Source organism: Rhipicephalus microplus, chromosome 9 (genome assembly GCF_043290135.1).
Source record: "Rhipicephalus microplus isolate Deutch F79 chromosome 9, USDA_Rmic, whole genome shotgun sequence".
Taxonomy (NCBI): Eukaryota; Metazoa; Arthropoda; class Arachnida; order Ixodida; family Ixodidae; genus Rhipicephalus; species Rhipicephalus microplus.
The window spans coordinates 45,485,030-45,506,676 of NC_134708.1; the positions used below are offsets into that span (position 1 = coordinate 45,485,030).

Below are 21,647 nucleotides of genomic sequence, written 5' to 3' on the forward strand. Positions count from 1 at the left end.
GGGCCGGCTCGTGCCTTCCGGCGGGCTTCATGAGTCGTAGCGATGCCGTCAGCGTTCCTCTTTTAACAACGTCTGCGTTGTACTGCGCCTTAACAATTCCTCGTGGCAATATATATATATATATATATATATATATATATATATATATATATATATATATATATATATATATATATATATATATATATATATATATATATAAGAGGCGAGCAAATGTCACGTTCCCCTTGATCTTGAGTATTTGCAAGCACATTTCTTAAAACCCCAATATATACTACAACCCTTTTGTATCCCAATAGCGCCCCAGCAAGCTCGATATGCGAAGCATCCTTCGACAACAGATTGATCTGAAAGCGTGTAGCTGACAATGGGTGCATGAAATAATTTGTTCAATAAACAAGAAGATGTATTTATTCCTTGGTGTAACCTAAAAGTGGTTTCCATTTCGTTTTTTTTTTTTTTTTAATCGTGGAACTGCATACTGACGCGCCCAACGCGCGTATTCCATTGCGGTCTATGGTGGTTCGACCCTGTTTTTCCTCTAGCAGTATGGCCGCAAGCGGTTTCACTTGCTCTTGTTGGTGGCAGTATAATTCTTGTACACTATAGTGGCGGCCAGGATTGCCACTCCAGAGGTTCTCCTTGCCTGACACTCGAAAAGCAGCAGCCCATTGGCATCGATTGCGTTTCTTGTTCAAATCTTCCGCAGTTAGCTGCTGTACTTTTTGTCGATCGGCATTGCGAAGCTCCGTTTCAATTCAGCTTTGATATATCAATGCGAGCTTGTGAGTCAGACTTTAGGGGCCGCTACGACGAAGCGAACGTGTCTAGAAGCTGTGAACCACCTTCCTCCGTGCTGTGAACCATGTCAGCTGCTATGCTTCATCGACCTCCGGCTGCGCAGCCTCCAGCGTGAAAATTCAACGCCGGCAAATCGCGCGAAGACTGCCTACGAAGACGGAGTAATCTCGCACAATGTGGGCGTGTTCGCCGTTGAGTGAAAATGCGCTGCTTTGCATCTGAACATGGCCCTTTTCTTTTGTATGCGCTACAGTTTTTGTCATTTCATAAACTATTTCGACTTATACAGCTAATGAGATGCACACCTTGTGAATGTTTGAGATTGTTGTCACATTCGCTGAAAATGTCTTTACTGCTAAAATTTGTAGCACAGATCACAGCATAAGTTCTACTTGTTTCTGCTTAAAATGAGTCTGCTGCAATATATGCTCATAAATTCAATGCATAGTAGAGCCAAGTGAACCTTCAGTACATATCCGCATTTGTACATTTTTGGTAAATTTGCAGTGAAGCATACTACATTTGCATGAACTATATAGTCCATCCAGTCCGGGAATTACCTAGCTTTGTCCTCTGAAGAACGTCACTAAAACGAATTCATCATAATGCCATCCACAAGACGAATTCACAAAAACAGCAGGGCTATGTCCACACTACCCTTTTTATATGCGGTGTTCCCGTATACATTCTTTTTAGTCATGCATCATAAATCCGTTCACACTTCTACCAGAGTAATCAGAACGTTTTTTTTTTTACAACCCAACCGCAGCCTCCAAGGAACTGCTCATATCAGTGTACGCTTGGATACCTCACCACTCAGAACCTACCTCAAGTCAGCGGAGAATGTGTCATCACTGAAAGCAAGCTCATGAGCCAAAATCCTCGCAAGGTATGGTTGAAGACACCTTATTTATTGAACATAATTTGTTCAGCCATTTATGTCTTACCCTGCTCATTTTTTTTTTCTTCTCAGAAAACTAGACTAAAGAGAGACTATTGATTTTCAAGCTACCCACATCCATTCGTAAGAAGCTATACAGTTGCCATAGTGACAACCCTATGCGCCATCAATATGCCAGCTTGACAAACGGAAGCCTTTTACTGAAAAACTGTGAAAGCGTACGGTATGTTCAATCTGTACAAAGTTGGGTGCACAGATTGTTGTTTCTTTCTTTATGAATCACTGAGTTTTCAGGAAATGTGTAGGCTTCAAAACTCTTTAACAGTGCTTGTCATGGGCTGCACATACTGTACTTCACTCTACGTGTCAAATTTGCATAGAGTATCACATATAACTAGGTAACAAATGGGCTTGTAGTAGTGCATATTTAGAAGCACTTCTTTTTCACATTTTGTATAGATTGCTGTGAATGTAAAGACTGTTACAAGACAGTGCTAGGTACAGCTTTAGTAGTGTTGAAACAGTTACTGATACCGCATGCATTTTGGGACTGACACTATCAAAGTTCTAAGAAAAAAAAACGTGCAAGAACTCAAGCCTTCATTAAGCAAGACATGTTATGCAGAGGTAGCAATCACAGAGCCAAACCATCAGAGTAAAATACCTAAAAGAGTAAGGAAGAATGAGAATGGGTAGATCGCATTCGGCAAGCACTTTCAAATCATGAATGATAATCTGTCACTAACCCTCAAGAAGAAGGTATATAACAGCTGCGTCTTGTCCGCACTTACCTACGGAGCAGAAACCTGGAGACTTGCAAAAAGGGTTCAGCTTAAATTGAGGACGATGCAGCGAGCGATGGAAAAGAAAATAATACGTGTAACCTTAAGACACTAGAAGAAAGCAGAGTGGGTCAGGGAACAAATCGCTGTTAAGAATATTGTAGTTGAAATCAAGAAGAAGAAATGGACATGGGCTGGGCACGTAGCACGCAGGCTGAATAACCGCTGGTCCTTAGGGGGAACGATTGAACTCAAAGAGAAGGAAAATGCATGAAATGAGTACGGAAGGTTAGGTGGGCCAATGATTTTTAAAAGTTTGTACGTGTAACGTGGCAGCAGAAAGCACAGGATTAAGTTGATTAACGGATCATGGAAGAGGCCTTTGTCCTGCAGTGTCAATATTTGTGCTTCGAAACATGTTTGTTTGCATGACAGAGTTAACGCAATCAAAATCAGATGTAATCAGTAATTTGCATTTGCTTGCATTTATTCCAGTGTGACTCCATGACCACCATTCCTAGCTTGTCCAAGGGCTCCAGTTCAGCGTCCTAAATCTCATCTGCTGAGAAATGCTGCTGTTCAGTTGTTTTTCTCCTCTAGTTAATTTAGTTTGGTTTGTTTTTGCAAAATTTTGTGATCACTCTGGACAGACATTTGCGAGCACCAACGAAAACAAGGGGCTCCCAGTTTGAATTAGCTGTTGTGGATACCAATGTGTTGAAATTGTCGAAAGATTTCCCCGAATAGGAATACACAGGTCTGTGCGCTTTTACTTAACCGAGTTCAAATAACGACCTTTTACTGTAATATTATTTGTTCTATGTAAAATACCTGATGCACAATAAGGGATTTTTAAAAGTATGTTAATTTTTAACAGAACAATGACTGAGTGCACTCAGTAGGTATAGTCAAAGTTGGCCAGTGTTTGCATATATTGATAATTCGAAAGTCTACTAACAGCTATTTCCTTGATATTGGTGTGAAATATGTAGCCAAAAGGACTAGTTTTGTATGATACCCGTGTTAAGAGTGAGGCAGACAGTTAGAAAGTAATGAAGAATAAAAATGTGAATTCAGCTTCTGCCGTTGTTCATCGTTTCGGCAGTGTAAAAAAAAACCTCATTTATTCATCTGTCAATGCAAAGCATAAAACCTTTGAAGATCATTAAAAAAATAAGGGCCATTTGGTTCCAAGCAAGTAAATATTCATTAGCAGAAGTTTTTGTTGGTGGGCTTAGTTTAGCAAAAACCTACTTCACTTTTCTACAGAATCACTGCTAACTTCTTAGTGCTTCTCGTACCGTTGCAGTAGTTTCTTTAGTCAAACTGAATAAAAGATCGCCGCTTGGTAATTGAACCTGTTGTGAACGGTGATCGTGAATTTCTCACTGTCTTCTAATTGTACCCACCTCCACTGTTTCGAGTGAAAGAAGAAATAATCACACGGTGCTGGCACAGAACAGTAGGGCGAGCAATTAGTGTTCCCTACCAAAATATCTGATCTTTTCATTGGTTTTGATTGTGGTGCAAGGATGCATGTTGTCATGTAGGAAGCCAATTCTCGATGAGAATTTATGATGTCATCAATGTTTATCGTACTTATTACTGTGGTCAGTGCTTCACAGTATATGTCAGCTGTAAATGTGGCCCACATTTAATGAAATTAAACACTGAAAATTCCCTTTTTGACTTGGAAAATGGTAGCCATTTTCTAACTGGAGTGAGCTAATTGCTTGAATTTTTTTCGGCTTTTGTGAAAAGGAGGGGTGGCACCACTGTGTTGTTTATGCAATTGCGTACACTTTGAAGTGTCGTCACTTGTGCAAACAGTGTGCGAAAACAAATCATCCCTGTTTTCTCGGTAGCAGTCCAGAAACGCTCATCCACTCAATGTCCTTTACTGTTTGACTTGGTCGGTAAGCATTTTTGGAACCTAGCTTTGTGATATCTGGTCATATGGGCTACAAATGTACAAATTGTAGCGAGGCCAACAAGCAGAACTTTGTTTTACAGACCAGTAACTGTTAGTCCTCAATCTATTGCAATATCCTGTCCACTTGAACAGTTTGGTTGGTCTGGATGCTTGGCGTGGTGCTCCACTCTTATTTGTATGCATTTGTGCAGCCATTTCGGAAGTCTCAACGCCGTGTTCCGACACTTGTTTCACTCCTCACAGTTGATCCATGAACTGTGCACAACTCCTCTCAAATTGGAAAACCTAGTGATTCTTTTTCATGAAAAATTGTAAATACAGTGTGCAACCCACAACAGGTGGGAGAAACAATATTCGCCAACATTGTTGTCTGCGTTCCCCGTCAAGCAGATGACTACTAAGCCAGAACGATCACTTCTGTACTTTCCCTGAGAAGTAGCAGATTGTGCTGTGCACATAACTCTTCAGTCTGACATGCAAATACTTAAAGACTAGAAAATGGCCCCTACTTTGTGAATAAACATCATAGAACATTTGATTATGCAGATTTGACTGCAATGATTATTCACTGCCTATTTTTTTAACATTGCTACCATGACTTCCAGCACTTCTCAGCTGTCTATAGTGTTATTGGTGTTCCATATGTCTCTATTGTATGTGTATATGTCATGTGCAGTGCATTGCAAGTGCTATTCACTGGTGCATGATTTCTTTTTTTACGAATGAGTGCTTTTGGGAGCACCAACAGGCATCCTCTATCTTATGTGTCAGCTGATCTACAGTAGGCGAGCAAGGGCAAGGGTAGCTAATTCCCTTAACTTGTAATCCGTGACAACTTTCACAGGACTGTTTACTTGCTGAAATGTTTGACTCGGGCTTTCACTATTCGCCAACTGTTACTCAATTAAAGTGCCTGTCTGTTGTGAGTGAAGTGCGCGAGTCAAGTGACTTTCAAATTTGGCGCGTAAGATGAACTACTGACAATGTGTGCAAGATGGCGTATTGCGCCAGTGCGGCGAACACTGGCGATTGGAAAAAGAAGAAAATTCAAGGGAATGGGAGAAAAAATCCAGAGCCAGGGCATCGAAGAACGAGGAAGAAGAGATTCGGGCTCGTGCTTGGAAGAAGAAGGCTAGGGTGCGGCGTGCGACCTCGTCGGGTGCGAGTACCTCCTGGGCGTCAGGGCATCCACCTAGCTGGCGACTGTTTCCACGGGGTCCTGGTGACCATTCAACCGCAGCGGCTATTGGCGAATCCTTGGCAAGACCTTGGTCTGATGTTCGAGCGGAAGACAGCGCAGCAGATGACGTCTACCGGGAGCGGGAGCAAGCCGTCGGGCTACGGGCCCGAGCTTATGCACTCTCACCACGGCAACTTCCCCAATGGACTATTGAAGGGCGTGAACCGCTGGTGAGCCGTATCCGTCTTCTTTCGCGTCCGGACTCAAACACGAGGACTTTAACGAAAAGGACTGTTTAGACTCTTAGAGGTTTCCGCTCGCTAACGAAACTGACAGTGCTAATTAGTTAACATTTTTCTGATCTTAGTATTTTCCTTTTTGTGTTTTTTTGTGTGTTTGTGAAAGTACAATTTTTTTTTTTGCAAATCAAACGCTCACTTCCTTTTCTCGTGAGAGAATAACGTTTCACAGCTAGCTCGACTGGCTTTATTTACTGAACCTGTCACAAATTGTACTTTCACAAACACACAAAAAAACACAAAAAGGAAAATACTAAGATCAGAAAAATGTTAACTAATTAGCACTGTCAGTTTCGTTAGCGAGCGGAAACCTCTAAGAGTCTAAACAGTCCTTTTCGTTAAAGTCCTCGTGTTTGAGTCCGGACGCGAAAGAAGACGGATACGGCTCACCAGCGGTTCACGCCCTTCAATAGTCCATTGGGGAAGTTGCCGTGGTGAGAGTGCATAAGCTCGGGCCCGTAGCCCGACGGCTTGCTCCCGCTCCCGGTAGACGTCATCTGCTGCGCTGTCTTCCGCTCGAACATCAGACCAAGGTCTTGCCAAGGATTCGCCAATAGCCGCTGCGGTTGAATGGTCACCAGGACCCCGTGGAAACAGTCGCCAGCTAGGTGGATGCCCTGACGCCCAGGAGGTACTCGCACCCGACGAGGTCGCACGCCGCACCCTAGCCTTCTTCTTCCAAGCACGAGCCCGAATCTCTTCTTCCTCGTTCTTCGATGCCCTGGCTCTGGATTTTTTCTCCCATTCCCTTGAATTTTCTTCTTTTTCCAATCGCCAGTGTTCGCCGCACTGGCGCAATACGCCATCTTGCACACATTGTCAGTAGTTCATCTTACGCGCCAAATTTGAAAGTCACTTGACTCGCGCACTTCACTCACAACACTGTCACTGCAACCCTTTTACATCTTTTGAAACGTAAACCAAGTTTCCCTTTCAACATGATCCTGTAAATGGTGTTTTCCCAGAATGCACTTGCTTACCACAACTGGAAGTTGATCTAGTTAGTCGTAAAAAGATCGGACGGACAGGTAAGAACATGGATTCTAAACACAATATCGAGAACAATGTTATATGCAGGGATGCCTAGCACAACAGCGTGGGGTCATTTCTTTTTATTCAACACGATGTGCTTCTCACCAATTTGTTGTCAAATATCATAATTCGGCTGAGGCTAATCGTACTGACACTGCACTTTTTGAGAGCATGTGTGGTGAGAAAGACAGGGGGCAGCACAGTAACAAGTACTGTGCAAGGGAGTACGGGCGACGGATTGGCATTGTTGGCACGCCTGTTCAGGCACGGCCATTCGAGTAAGTTGAAGGCACGCTAGTTCAAGGCGTGGCGCTTTGTGAAAAACGCATTAAATTCACCATTTTCTGCAAGTTTCTGTCGGAAATGAAGCTTGTGTCTACGAATTTCAGCACCCAATTTTTTGGTTTGCTGAGAACCTTGAAGGCAAATATTTTGTTGAGCATACGTAATAAATTAACGCTCGTTTTGAGTGCAAACATTGTAAGACTCATGATAATTGTGCGCTTGGCAACAGAAACTAATTGATTCGCTCAGTGCTGTGTTTGTATGTACATGGACATATTATGTTGATGTGTAAGGCGGGTACAATAAATGTCATCGCATGTCCAAGATTTAGCATGAACTTCGTTTATTTCCCACACAACCTCAACTTCGTGACCCCCCCGCTGACGGGCCTTTTTTTTTTTTTTTTTTTTTTTTCGGGAAAGGTGGCAGCTCTACTCGGGGTACAACTTGAAGAGAGTGAGAAATTCAAGATCACCGTTCGCAACAGGTTCAATTACCAGGTTGCGTTTTCCTATGCAGATTGACTAAAAAACTACTGCGGCAATATAAAAAGTGTTAAAAAGGTAGAAGTGATTCTGTTGAAAAGTCAAGTAGGTTTTCGCTAAACTAAGCCCATCAATAAAAACATTCGCTAATGGATATTTTCTTGTTTGGAACCAAATGGCCTTTACTTTTTTAGTTACGTCAAAGATTTTATGCTTTGCATTGACAGATGAACAAATGAGTTTTTTTTGTGCCAATGGTGCATAGTCATCAAAGACACTGCTCAAACGAAGGATGGTGGCAGAAGCTGAATTCACATTTTGACTGGGAATGCATATTCCAATGACTGGGCAGTCTGAACAACCTCGGATGACGAAGGGGAAGTAATCACAATAACTTATCAGTTCTAATATTATCATCTTTTCACCTAAGCAGATGTGTTCTTTCTTAGCTGACGTGCTATCACCACAAATGCAGCTCATTTCAACCCTGAAATGGTATTGATAATTTTTTCACGTCACGTAGTCATTCCGATCAATAACAGATTAAGTGCTCTGCATAACTTGTGTAGATTGTGTAGACTTCATAACTTGTGTAGACTCAAATTAGGAAAGCGAATTGCTATAGTTCACACTGCACTGCTATACAGAGTTTTCAACTGCCCTGGCTTTGTGATAATTGTGTTTGTTTCTTCCTCCGTGGCATTGAGGTATCAATTGATCTGGTTGTCTACATACAGTGGCTAAATACATTGTTGTGACCCACTGTAATAAACCATTGTAACAATATAGTGTCATACAGCGATCAAGAGAATAATAAAACATGCTTTTTATACTCTGTGGCATGTTTCCTGAGGATCGCTGAAGATGCAGGTTAGCTGTGACCGCTCTATAATGAAGTTAAAAGAAAAAGCACTGCTTTGGAGGATTCTATGTTGTAATGAACAATTGCTACCTCGACACAGAGGTGCTTTCCTTAGCTTACTGTTAGACTGATTCGCACAAATTTTGTGGTATTATTTAATAATGTAATTGCGTGCTTTTAAAAATTTTTCGTCTCACATACCAACTAGGACTAAGAATACAGGCCACGAGGACAGCTGGCCTATATACTGAGATAGAGATGTTATTTCACTGTTTTCAAGGTTTACTTTATGGCTTTCCTACAAGAACAGTATGCACAGGGCACGTAAAACAGAGGTCAAGCACTAATATACGCTGTACAATGTTGTACTTTGTTGTGCCAGTCACATTGCTCAAAGTTGCATAGCATTTCAGCTGTTGACACTCCTTTGTGTACAATACCCTGAACGTCAAGAAAATGGGGGCCACACATCTATCTTCGCCATTCTGGTTTAAACAAGCTCTGCCAGGATGTAAGCTCTGCATATTTATAAAAGGGAACAACTGAGCATGTGGCCTGGAATTCGCGGCAAGTGCCGACAGCACCATCAACTGACAGCCGGACAAACCACATCCGCTTTTTGTGTCTTGAGTGAGAAAGCAAAATAATTAGTTGTGCTTCTTGCACAGGCATTGCTACATTACAATCGCACTTCATTCTCGCAGAGAGCAAAATCAACAAAAGCAGCCGTGCTTCCTCTTACTGGCAGTTTGTGGTACTGTAGGCGGCAACAGCAGAACAGAGGCCCTGTGCTCTCGTGTTCCCTATCGTAAAAAATGACAAAGTGCAATTATTCTGTGAAGACCTGCTTCAGTGTGATAGCGCACCTAAAGTTTCATCGAGGTGATGCGCCATAGCACTGTCCATCTGCCTTTCACACTGTACTATAGGTCTGAAGGAAGAAACCGAAACTGCTCAATGAAGGGTGAAGACAAAAAAGAGGAGCGCTCACACTGTCGGCAAAAAAGCGCGTGCCGATGTTCGAGGCTGAGCAACATTTGAGACAGTTCACGGCTAGGTGTCTGGTCTGGAGAACTCGTTGACGTCCTTGGGGTGCTGTTCTATTCCTGGAATCCGGCTGGGAGACTTGCACCAAAGACTGGTTGACGTGCCGTCGTTCCAGCTGCTGCCGCTGACTGCTGGGCAATCAACAACTAGGCCTGCAGGCCCGCTGGGTCACTGGCTCAGGGATCACTCAGAGTGCCACGATCCCCGCCGCCATCAAAAGTGGCTGCAAATCCTCATTTGCTGTGAGCTGCTTTTCCTTCTACTGTTCCAAGTGGCTGGCATGACCGTGGTGTACTGTCTGAGCGACCAAGCTACTACTACAGTACTCAGTACTGCCGCGGGTGCGGAAAACAGCCGTGTCATGGCGTGGGCTGGCTTACGCTGACGACATCAGAGGTGCATCGTTCCAAGTGATTGGCGTCCAGCAAGCCACAAACTAAACATGGCGAGAAACTTCCAATTCGTATGTGCATTTAGCACAACACTGCACCTGACAGCAGACTGTTTAGTCACAGTTACTTAATATATATTTACACTTTTGCCGGTAAATATGTTTTTTTTTGTGTCTGTATGTGTGTGTACACTTGTTCGATTGAGTTCCTTGGCTAGTGGACCCATGTCAAAGACTTGGTATTACATCACAATCCAAGTAACCGCTACCAATTCCTTTCACTTGACATGATTGGCCCTGGAATAGCTTCCCAACTACTTATGGAATTCAAAGTTTATTGCTTGAGTAATATTGAAAGTTTTGCGAGTTGGTGATAGTTCATGATTACTTGTGAAGCAGCGCGTGTAGACAAGGCACAGAAGGTGTCCTATTCGTTTCTTTTGTGTCTTGTCTACGTGTGCTGCTTCACTAGTAGACAGTATTTATTGCTTCAAATCAAGTGCCAGAAATATGTTTCGTATGTGTACGGTCCGAGTGGGTTGCAGGAAGTTGTTCCATGTATTGACTGCTTTCTCTCTTCTTTCATTCCATCAAGCACTCTAAAGGCTACACGGATAGTGACAACAAAAGGTTTTTCGAAAAGTTTTATCAGCATGCATAATGATCTTAAGCACTTTCCTTCTTTTTTTCCTCTTTAAGTCCGTTAACTTTCTTTCAGGGTGATCACAGGCTGAATCCTAGTGTTATTTTACTACCGTAAAGCGTGGCAGGAGTATGTAGTGGCTGCTTTAATTGCGCACCACACTAATTCATGACAAAGTCGAGCCAATGTATTGTGGAATTTGCCAAGAGCCGAGTGAGTGATCTGTAGCTAAGGTGTCTTTGAAATATAATTGAAAATTCTTCGGCACGTGCATTGCTGTAACATTTGGCTTACATGTTCTCATAAGCACTGACTACTGGTTAATAGTGTTCTCTCACCATGTTCGCAAAGTGTTGCAGGGTATCTACAATGAAATATGTCAAATGAAATCCCAAGCTCAACCTGCAAAAATGTGTTTCTGATATGTGTTCTAGTTTGGCATCTTACACATTGGGGCTGTGGTGCACTATATAGATAAGTAGGTATGGAAGGTTTAAAAATAGGGAAAGTCCATGTGTGTTTGGCCAGTTAAACTCTTCTAAAGATTAGAGATGATTGGGAGGAACATTGGTAACTGCACTGTCTTCAACGTTCTTGTGCAGGTCTTCCAGTTATTGTGTTGTATTAAATTACAAATTTGCAATGCAAGCTTACCTGAGCTCTCTCACTGGAGTAGCTTGAACGCTGCAACAGCTTCAGTTGACAAGCAATGAGGGGGAAGGGACAAAACCTATTACAGTCTGTCACCTAATTGAGTAACACATCTGTAGTTGCAATTCTTTGGTGTAACGAAAGGAAATAATAGCGATAATATCATTTATATTCTAAAGTAGTACATGTGGCTAGGCCTGCCAAAGCCATTTGGTGAGTGGTGTGGCACAGCCTGGCATACAGCAAAACAAACAGGATATGTTACATGATTGTAGATTCATGGCAAAAAAAGGATGATAAGACAAAAAAAAAGAATGTGCACATTCGATTAGAAACAGCACGGCATCCAAGCGATAGTTATTATCATTATACTGTAGTTCAAAAAATTGAAAGTTAGTAAAACATTGAAATACAGCTATATTTCTTAAGCGAAATTTTTAAGCAAAAATGTGCTGCTCAACAAGGTTTTTGGAATATTGGGAACAGTGCACATTAACTCTATATTAGTCCTCAGTGTCCTTCCTGTTGTGGCACTCCATAGTTAAGCAGCACTGGGGCCAGGACTTGCTCCGTTACCAACTTTTGTCTAACGCCTCATCTGAGAGAAAAGGGGTGTAACTAAGTGTCATGTTGTCAGTGCTGTCCTGTATGTTTCCAGCATGTACATAATACGGCGGCTGGATAAAAGTTTCTCTTCAGAAAAAGTAGGAGGTACCCCAGGCAACACGAGCAGTTTTGAATGACTGGAGAATTGTTTTTATTGAACTCGTATGTCCATATATTAGTCAGTGGAGTAGTGTGCCTCTAGCCGGAATATGTTCATTTGTACACTGTTCTATCCACTAACAAAAATGAGTGAATATACAATTTCTTCAAAATAAAAGTGACTGCAGATGCACAGTGCTGCTTCAAGTAATTTAAGCAGTACCAAAATAGAATTGATTGTATTTGTGTTGATTCACAGCCAATGTAATTTGATGCCCCAGTGAATGAAATCGCCCACGTAGTGTATATAATTGCATGGATTAGAACTCTTAGAGTGCAAATGCGCTTAAAGAATTTGTTTTGCCTCCTTATGACAACATCGGTGAAGGCAATGTAGACTTGCACCATGCACCTCCACAAATAAATTTGGCAGATGCCATTCACCTTAGGAATCGATGTTATGCTAAGCATGCAGAGGGAGGGTCACTGTGTGGCAATTTTTCATTGAGAAATAAGTTACAAAATGATGCTAAAGATATGTACAGATGTCTTACACACAGATACATGTTAAACAGTCGCAAGTTTACTGTTACGTAACAATGTCAACAGCAACATGAATATCAGCTACACCAGAAGCGATAACCTGATAAGTATCTTTTGTGCCAACGAGGTACGTGGCCCTGGACACTGCTTGATAAGTGAGCTTCAGCGGATAGCGCTTCGGTGCAACGGTTCGTCCGTTTGCCTTTGTAGGCATTCTTAGTGTGCCCATGATTCGGCGGCACAGTTGGACCAGCTCGTTAAGTGCAGAAAGTACGACATATTCTGCATGCTTGCTTCGTTATCAGTTTTAATGGGCTATGAAAATAGTTGTTCATGTACAGAGGGGATCACTGGTAAAGGGAACACTTTCATGTGCATAGTCCGCATTTCGCTTTCTGGCAAAAGCATAGTGGCTTAGATTTGCGTCAGACTACTTCTGGTTGACTGTTCTGACTTCTTTTGATAGACCAGTGCCGTGCACGAATAATTTTTCTACGTCTACCAGCAGTTATGGGGCTTCAATATGACAGGTGCTCATTACAGTGTTCCCTTTGACACTTTGACAATAGACGGTACTGTACCTTGTTTGTGTTTGGAATGCATGTTACTAGTGTCCTGGACCGTAATGATATTAAAACTCTTTATTTTGGGCGGTGGGATCACTCTTAGTGCAACCAATGTAACATACACACGGCCCTACATGGTGCTTTAGCTCATCATTTAGCATGGTGAGTTTCTGTTTAACTAAACATTCTTTTTCCTAGGTTCACACTGTCTGTCATAATCATTGCTTTTGAACTACAATTTCACTGTTGCCTTGGTAAAGGATAATTACTTTGGTTGTATTTCACAAGCAATGGGTGACTGGTAACGGTGATTCCTTACTTTTTAAAGCACTGGCCCTCTTTTTGACTTTGCCCAACATGTTGGTCTATTGGTTACAGGGTTTGAGCGCTGACCCAAAGGCTGCAAGATCAAATCCTGGCCGCATGACCACATTGTCTATGAAGGCGAGAATGCTTGAGTAATATGTACTTGAATTCAGCTGCACGTTAAAACGCCCAGGCGGTTGAAATTTCTGGAGCCCTCCACTGTAGCATCCTTCATAATTATATACGGTTTTGGGATGCTATATACTAACAATTATTATTCTTTTTGTCCTTGTGCATACTGAGTGAAACTGGGTGTCTGGCCATTATTGTGCTTACCTCAGGGTTTCCTAAATTGTTCAATGCAGTCGACGTAGAAGTATTTGTATATTTGCAGCTTGTTCACTTTGGATAGTTTTTCTTCTTACGAAAGAAAGAGAACTCGTGATGCTTTATTTCTCAGCTGCTTCTCAGCGTCATTTAAGATAGCATTTATTCTTACTGATTCCACTGGCGTGTAAGCAAAGTGTACAATTGCATTTTTTTTAATATTACACTGTTCAGTAAAGGTGTGGTCATCCTAGGGTGCAGTACTGTCCCCTAGGACCAGAATGAGCAAACAGATGCTTGTGCAGTAGTAGCCACACTAGGATCTGAGAAAGCTCTATTCCAGTCTTCATTGCAGGTGGGAGACAATATGAGACATTCAAATCAAGATGAAGCTCCACAATTGCTTGTATTTTGGTGGTACAGTCAAACCGGATTATATAATGACCTCTGGTAGATTAAATGGTCCTTTGCGTCGAACTACTTATGTGGATTCCTGGCTGTGTAGTGATGACTCGCCAGCCCGCCGTGCGGTGTCACCATTGAATTGTCTGGTCATTTGTCAATACGATAGATGGGAAAGAGGGACAGCAATGTAAGAAATTGTAGTGCATAGAATTGTCTTTATGCACTGGTTGAAGTATCACAGGTGTGTTCTCTTCATAATGCACCACTTCATTATTGATGGAAACTAAAAAAAAAAAGATCTATGAATCGTCTTGAAAAACACGTACCCGGTGCACCCATTCAGTTTCATGGCATCTATGGTTCATGTGCCCAGTATTATTTAGCCACTGCAGCTTTCTTTATTATAGTCCACCCACATATGGTGTGATAAATGGAATAATGAATACTTGGCACACTGGTTTGGTTCACTGGCCATTCATATCCTTTATGCTTCATCACACTGCCTGAAGTGTTTTTAAATTCAATATTTCTTTCACAATTTCAAGTGCTGAGAGTTGAGCTGGCCTATGCGTAGAGTTTTTTTTTTTTTTTTTTCAGAACAATAAATCGTTTCACCTTACGAATTACTGAAAGAATATTTGTGCAGGTATGGTAGTAATGGTAATAAAATATTTCCAACGACCAGGCCCAGTTGATGCCAATAGTGAAAGTATGTTTGAGCATACTGTGTTCTTCGTAGTGACATTAACAGTGTTCTGTGTGCTTTTGCAGACGTGTTCATCCCCTCTGTAAAGAAGCAAAGAAGTTGCATGCTTTGAATATTGACAGCAATGCATCGCACCAGCACCTTCTTGGAAATCATTTGTCATTTAACACATTTGCTGGAGCTTAATGCATTATGAACATGAAAACGTGACTGTGATGTGGCCATGTCTGTGGACTGCTACTAAGGACCGTTTTCATTGAAATGAGTGAAAATGACTATTCAGTTTCTGCTCTGTAATTCAATTGAAATTTGGAAGCCTGTAATAATTTCATTGTGATGTGCGCATGTGTGTAAGCTTTAGTGTAAAGAAGTTGTGCCTGCCTAACAAAGCACAAGTCCAGGTGTTTACTAACGCACTTCTTTACCTACCTATATGCGCTATGAGTAACAGTTTCGGGAATAAGTGACTGCCATTCCTAATACTTGCTGTTGGAACCTTGATATTTCACTGTAATATGTAAATAATAGTAATATAGTAGCAGTCTGGTGTTGCTTCATTATGCCTTTCCTCTGTAAAACCTTTCTGTATGTCTCTGTATAGGTCTCAACAAAGTGTTGAAATAATATTGACAAACTTGATTTACTCCTTTCACAGTGCCACATGCTGAGTAATAACCACTTATGTTGGCTTTAATATTTCTCTAATCTCTTTTGCCACCAAATGTTGCACCATTTTCATTAAATAGTTTGCTGATGACATCGTTCTGTATCGTGCCATCAGAAAAGATGAAGAGGACTAGCAATACCTATAATTTGACCTTCAATCCATCAATTCATGGTGTTCATCATGGCCTATGAGGCCGAATCGCTGCAAGGCTAAACTCGTCTCCTTCACTAGAAATTCTTGCCACTTCCCTACCACATATACATATAATGTCACTGGTACAATGTCAGCCACGTTATAAAGGTATCTGGACCTTCACCTCCGATCTGACTTTTCCTGGAACTGCCACATTGATTACATTTTTGCAGCTGCTAAACCCTGTCTTGCAGTGCCTGCACATGCGTAAAAACTTTCGTGTGTTATCTTAACGTGCCCTAAAATTGAGTAGGTGTCTGCCATGTGGAACCCCAGTACCAGCATACACTCAAACGTCATTATTTCATAGTTGCATCTTACATGAAACTAAGTTTTTTATATTAAAGAATTTATTATAAAAATTCATTTCTAACGCCACCTATTGCAAGACTGTTTTTATTTATTCGTTATAACCAATTTTTTATTAAATCTGGGTTCGTTATATCGAGGTTTGAGTGTATATAATCGATAACATAATATCTCTGCAGATACCTGCTGCTCACTTCATTTTCTCTGACTACTCTCGTTTCACTGTGTCACTGCCTTAAAAGCTCGTGCTGGTGTTGATAACCTTTCTCATCCCTGTAAACTTGCTCACTTATCTCTTTTGCATACATACTATCATCATCCATTGCTTCATGATGACTTCTTTCAGTAACGCTTAGCCATGTTTCCATGCGGTGATTGTCCTCTCACTATTGCAAACTCATTTCCTGCCGTACTTTCACCCTTCGCTGATTCGTTCATTCCAAAAACCATCATTGAATGGAACCAGCTGCCTTGGAGTCTTCCAATAGAAAGCAATGTTTTAAAATTCAATGATAAAAAATAACCAAGTTCAGTGTTCTGGTGTCTTCTGAATAACCCATTGCATTTTTATTTTGTGCTCTATTATTATGTTATTCTATTGTATTGCATTACAATTTTAAATATTCTTTTAATACTTCCAAAGTGTTCTGTTATTATGTTGCCTTTTTGATTATGCTTTAGTAAGTGTTGTTTTTTTTGCAAATTTTTATGGTTGCTTTGCATCTATTACATTGTATATATTTTTTATCACACCCTTATGTTATACCCTTTCATTGAAGACCATTAGAAACTCCTCGAAATAAGTCAATTCTCGCTTTGATAATTCATTTCTTTACCTTTTGTCGCAGGTGATGCCAAAAGCACATTTAGTGTGTCGATTTCAGTGCAATTTTTCGTCATGTATCCTTGGCAGTTGATCATTTTGGCATTAAAAGGTGGCCTCCTAAGCATGAATTGATGTATGGTTATTGTTTAAATGGAGTGGGATTCTTTAACAATTATGATAAAGTGAGATATGTTGTGAGCATTGTGTGTGGTCATGTAAGTGTGTGAAATAATATACAGCGAATAGCTCACTTTGTATTTTGTGGTAAATTAAGCTTTCACTTGAGCAGGACAGAGACCTTAATTGGAAGTTTACGAACAGTACTAGTACACATGGAGAACCAATTTTTAATGCAAATCACATAAACATATCATTAGTTGAAAATTGTGATGTCATTTGGTTCCTTGCTAACGATTTTTCTCCTTCTATCATAGTTTCCAGTTTCTTTTATACTTACCTTTTTCACTCATATTTTGTTTGTTATGCTTCATGTGTTGAAATAGGGTACCGATTCTGTTGCTGTACAGCTATGTGCCAAAACAAGTGCAATAAATGCCTAATGTTTTGGATACAATTAAGACATTTGGTGGATTAGGCATAGTTTTTAAATCCCATCTAAATCAGGTCCTTGTGCATTTGCAGGTTTTTGCATGTATTAGGTTGAGCATTCGCATACAGAGAGGTGGGAAATGTAAAACGTGTTGTCATTCCACAGCTACTTCTACACTAACATATGGTTGAAATAGGCAAAGGTAATCATGTACTGTATTTACAAGTGCAGCAACATTCCTTCATTAACCGGGGGCTGTAGTCCACTTGCAGACAATGTAGGTAACATGGTTTTCAATGCCCTTTCTGTTCTTTTTGCATGATCTCTTGTGCAGCATCCCATGAGCAGGACCATTCACTCATGTCCGTAAAAGGTGGACTGTACTCCTGCCGACAGTGCACCTATGTTACCAAGAACAGTGCACACATTCGAAGACACCTTCGCATACACACCGGCGAGCGGCCCTTCCAGTGCCACTTGTGTCCAGCTGCATTCGTTCAAGGCAGTCACCTTAAAGACCACATTCGTACACACACAGGAGAGCGTCCCTTTTCCTGTGACCAATGCAGTGCATCTTTCTCAACGAAAACGGTCCTCGTGAACCATGTGCGCACCCACACAGGAGTGCGTCCTTTTTCCTGTGATCACTGCAGTGCATCATTCTCTCAGAAAGCAAACCTTGTGGACCATGTGCGCATCCACAGAAGGGAGCATCCCTTTCCCTGTGACCTCTGCAATGCATCCTTTTCACAGAAACGCTACCTCGTGCGCCACATGTCCTGTCGTCATAAAAACAGGAAGCTATGAAAAGTGAGTGGTTTACTGCCTTCTGTAAGGGGGGAGGCACATCAGGCTGAAGAGCGCTCGTTGATTAGAAGACACAGAGAAAGAGTAGTTTGACTTTGGGGTTTGGAAGTTATCTTAGTTTGGCAAGTGGTAACGGCATGCATACATGGGACGAAAAACGAGGGGTAAAAGAAAGTGCGAAGAAGAGGCCACCTACTTAAGAAGCAAGTATCCACACTATCGTGCACTTTTTCTAGGTAACAATTCCTTCATGAAAAAAACTGGTGAGCGGCCAGGTGCACTTAATTTCGAACTTTGTGCCTCGTGGTAGGTGCGAGGAAAAAGGATTAGAGACCATAATTTTTTTAATTGCATGTCTGATAATCTGCATATTCAGCTATGGTGGTGGTGCTATTGCTTTTGTCCTCCATGATTTGTTTCCCGATGTCAGAATACTGCATAATAGTTAGAAACTACATGTAATGAATTATAAGGCACTTTATTTGTGAGCCTTCTCCCAAATTTGTTTTGGGAATCATTTGAATGTCTCGTAGCTTGAACCAGTCCGATAACAAGAATGTTTAGGTAGCTTTGTGTTTTCATTTATTTTAGACATACTGCAAGCTAATTCTAGGTTTTGTCCGGAAGAGGCTTCAATAAATGCAATTAAGCAAATAACAAAGAACCCATGCAAATACTAGTACAGATTTTTTTAGTTAGGAATCTAGGGGTAAAGATTTACATTTATATATTTGAAACAATCATTCATACGTGGGAACACTTAAATATACATCACTCATATGGTCATATCATACTGAAAGGTATTAGTATCGAGGGCAGCCGCTGCAGAGGCCGGTGCTGCTGTCGCTGTGACATAGTAAACGACATCACGTGACTCATTTGTGCCGCCGTCAGTGCAGCCCACTCGCTTTCAACCCCGAGACAGCTCAATTTTAGGGGCGAAGCTCCTTAAAGCGGCACCCGTTCGTCCCTCGTGGCAGTAGTAGTAGTCATAGTGTGTAACCAGCCTTAAATTTTCACCTCAAAGGTGGTGCCGGTGGGAGATTTTTGCTGTGCGTTGTTGAACAATAAAAAAATCGCAGCGTGCGTGTTAACTAAAAGCCGAATTCTCCTGTCTCATTACCACTTAGCAGCCATTGGCATGTACATTGAGCACTATCTGACAAGAAAGGGTTGCTACGTTATACTCACTGGGTGTAACCTCCTTGGTTTTAAAAAAGTTTAGCGAGCGTCGGGCCGCAGTGCCATGAATACAATGCACTAGTATATACCATGAACTCGAGGTTGTTAAAGGTCGGAAGTGGACCCGAAGCGCAAGCCGTAAGAAAGTGTGCGTGTGGCTCCTCTCGTTCAGTCCTTGGAATGTCCGCTGGATGACGGTGCTTCTATATGAGGAATACATGATGAAAAGATGTGAGATGGTAGTACTTGGAGTGATAAATAGGTGGACAAACGGACACACAGACAGATGCATAGACGGACGGACGGTTGGCTGCACGGACGGATGGATGCAAGAGCAGATGCATGGACGAACGCAGGGACGGACGCACAGATAGACGCGTGGATGCACGAACAGACGCACGCACGGATGGGCAGATGGACGCACGGGCGGCCACATAGATGCACCAAGGACGGACGGTCCGTACTGATAGTTTAGGTTGCCTTGTTGATGTCAGCTTGGAACTGGGCCGTCCAGGTCTCGAGGCTTAGTGTGGTATCGGGAGGAGGTCGTTCGGCATGGGTCTTACGAAGGAGGCCCCAGTCGACCCACTTGTACGACTGCTTGGTCTTCCTGCTGACTGTGGGGAGGTGTATGGCCAATATGAAGTGGTCACTACCGAAATCTACCGCGAGGTTGAATCCGCGGGCATTCGCGATATTCTTGACGAAGCAAAGATCCGGCCTAGTGTCTCTTTGCGTTGACATACCGGTGCGAGTGGGGAAGTCCTTGTCCATATTGAGAATAAGGTCCACGTCATTTGCACTTTTCCAAAGCTCGTTACCTTTGGATGTGTCGTGTGCGTAGCCCAGGCGCTATGCGTGGCGTTAAAATCACCCATAATCACTGGTGTGTTTGGACCCACAAGACGGACAACTTTCTGGAACAAGCATGTGAACCTTAGTTTATAACGGCTGGGACTACTGTATACATTGAGGATGCACACGCTTTGTTGTGATATGCTTCCAGGGAGAATTTCGATCATAACATGTTTAATTTTGGGCACATTGAGGCTGTGCGTTGTGCAGGTAATCTTGTTAGCGACCAGGGTGGCGGTACCACGTCCTCCCAAGGGACAGGGCAACCACTGGTATCCGGAAAACATGGCTGTTAGTACTACAGTCTTTTGTAACAGCATGATGTGAGGTTTGGCTTCAACGCTACGGAGGTATTGCTACAGGAAGGTTTTCTTGTGGGCGAAGCTCCTGCAGTTCCATTGCCAGATTCGCAACTCGTCATTTGGCCTGGCCATCTTGAAGCATGTAGGAGTCGACTGAGCACCCAGTGGGTGCATAAGGGCCGCGTGAAGTGGTGGACTGGGCACGGCTGTACGTTGCGACAACGGCTTACCCGCAGCAATGGCAGGTGCGACGACGTGATTGAGGTATTGCTCCACTTGGCCTGACCGATTACCATGGGCCGCAAAAGTAGACTGCACGAGAGCCATGCTTTTGCCAAGAAAGCGAAGGCTTTCTTTTATCGCCGATAGCGTGCTCTTAATGTCATCTAACTCTGCCTTTAAAGCTGGCTGGTCAAGGGCGACCGCGCTTTTCTTGGGTGCGCTCTCACTGTTTTCTTGGGTGCGCTCTCACCGGCCTTTACAGGTTGTGGCTGCAATGGGGTGATTACATTGTCATCGTTGTCGGTGGTGGGCGTAGCGGCGCATGCGTTTCTTTCATTTTTCAGTTCTGCAATTGCGACCGTGAGTTTGCGTATTGTTTCTTTCATCAGCGCGTTTTCGTGCTTTAAAATCACTATCTCAGATATGGTGTGTGTATCATGCCCTGGGAGTGAACCTGACTCTACCTGTGATGTAGTGTTTCCTTTTCCCCGCTTGAGTGAGAGTTCCCCGCTTATTCTTGTTGATGTTGCCTGGCGATGGTGGTGCCGATGGGCTCGGCAATCGTTTACGGGAGATCCCGGTGTGACTGGGGTGAGGCCCGTAACCGGAGTGGGATCCGGAGCAGGACCTGGGCCGGGAACCTGGATGGGAACTGGAACAGGACCTGGAGTAGCCCCGCGATATAGATCTGGTTGGGGTCCCAATTCGTGCGCTGTGGGAATGGGTCCAAGGGTGGCTCCGGGACCTCGATGCATGCATGGAGTGGTTCTTGGGATGAGTACAGTATAAGGACCAGGATTGGCTGCTGTGGGATCGGCCATCTGTAGAAAGCTTCGAGGCTTAGTCGTCGTCAGCGGTTGCATTGAACTTGTTCGTTGCTTCATG

The 21,647-nt window shown here is 42.6% G+C and overlaps 1 long non-coding RNA gene across 1 annotated transcript; it reads left to right on the forward strand.

Annotated features, from left to right (window-relative positions):
• The first annotated feature begins 609 nt into the window (after positions 1-609).
• LOC142771708 (uncharacterized) lies at positions 610-6,026 on the forward strand. The gene is made up of 4 exons (XR_012886089.1): positions 610-1,041; positions 1,571-1,690; positions 1,775-1,925; positions 2,980-6,026. It is a non-coding gene; the product is annotated as an uncharacterized LOC142771708 (long non-coding RNA).
• The last annotated feature ends 15,621 nt before the right edge of the window (positions 6,027-21,647 follow it).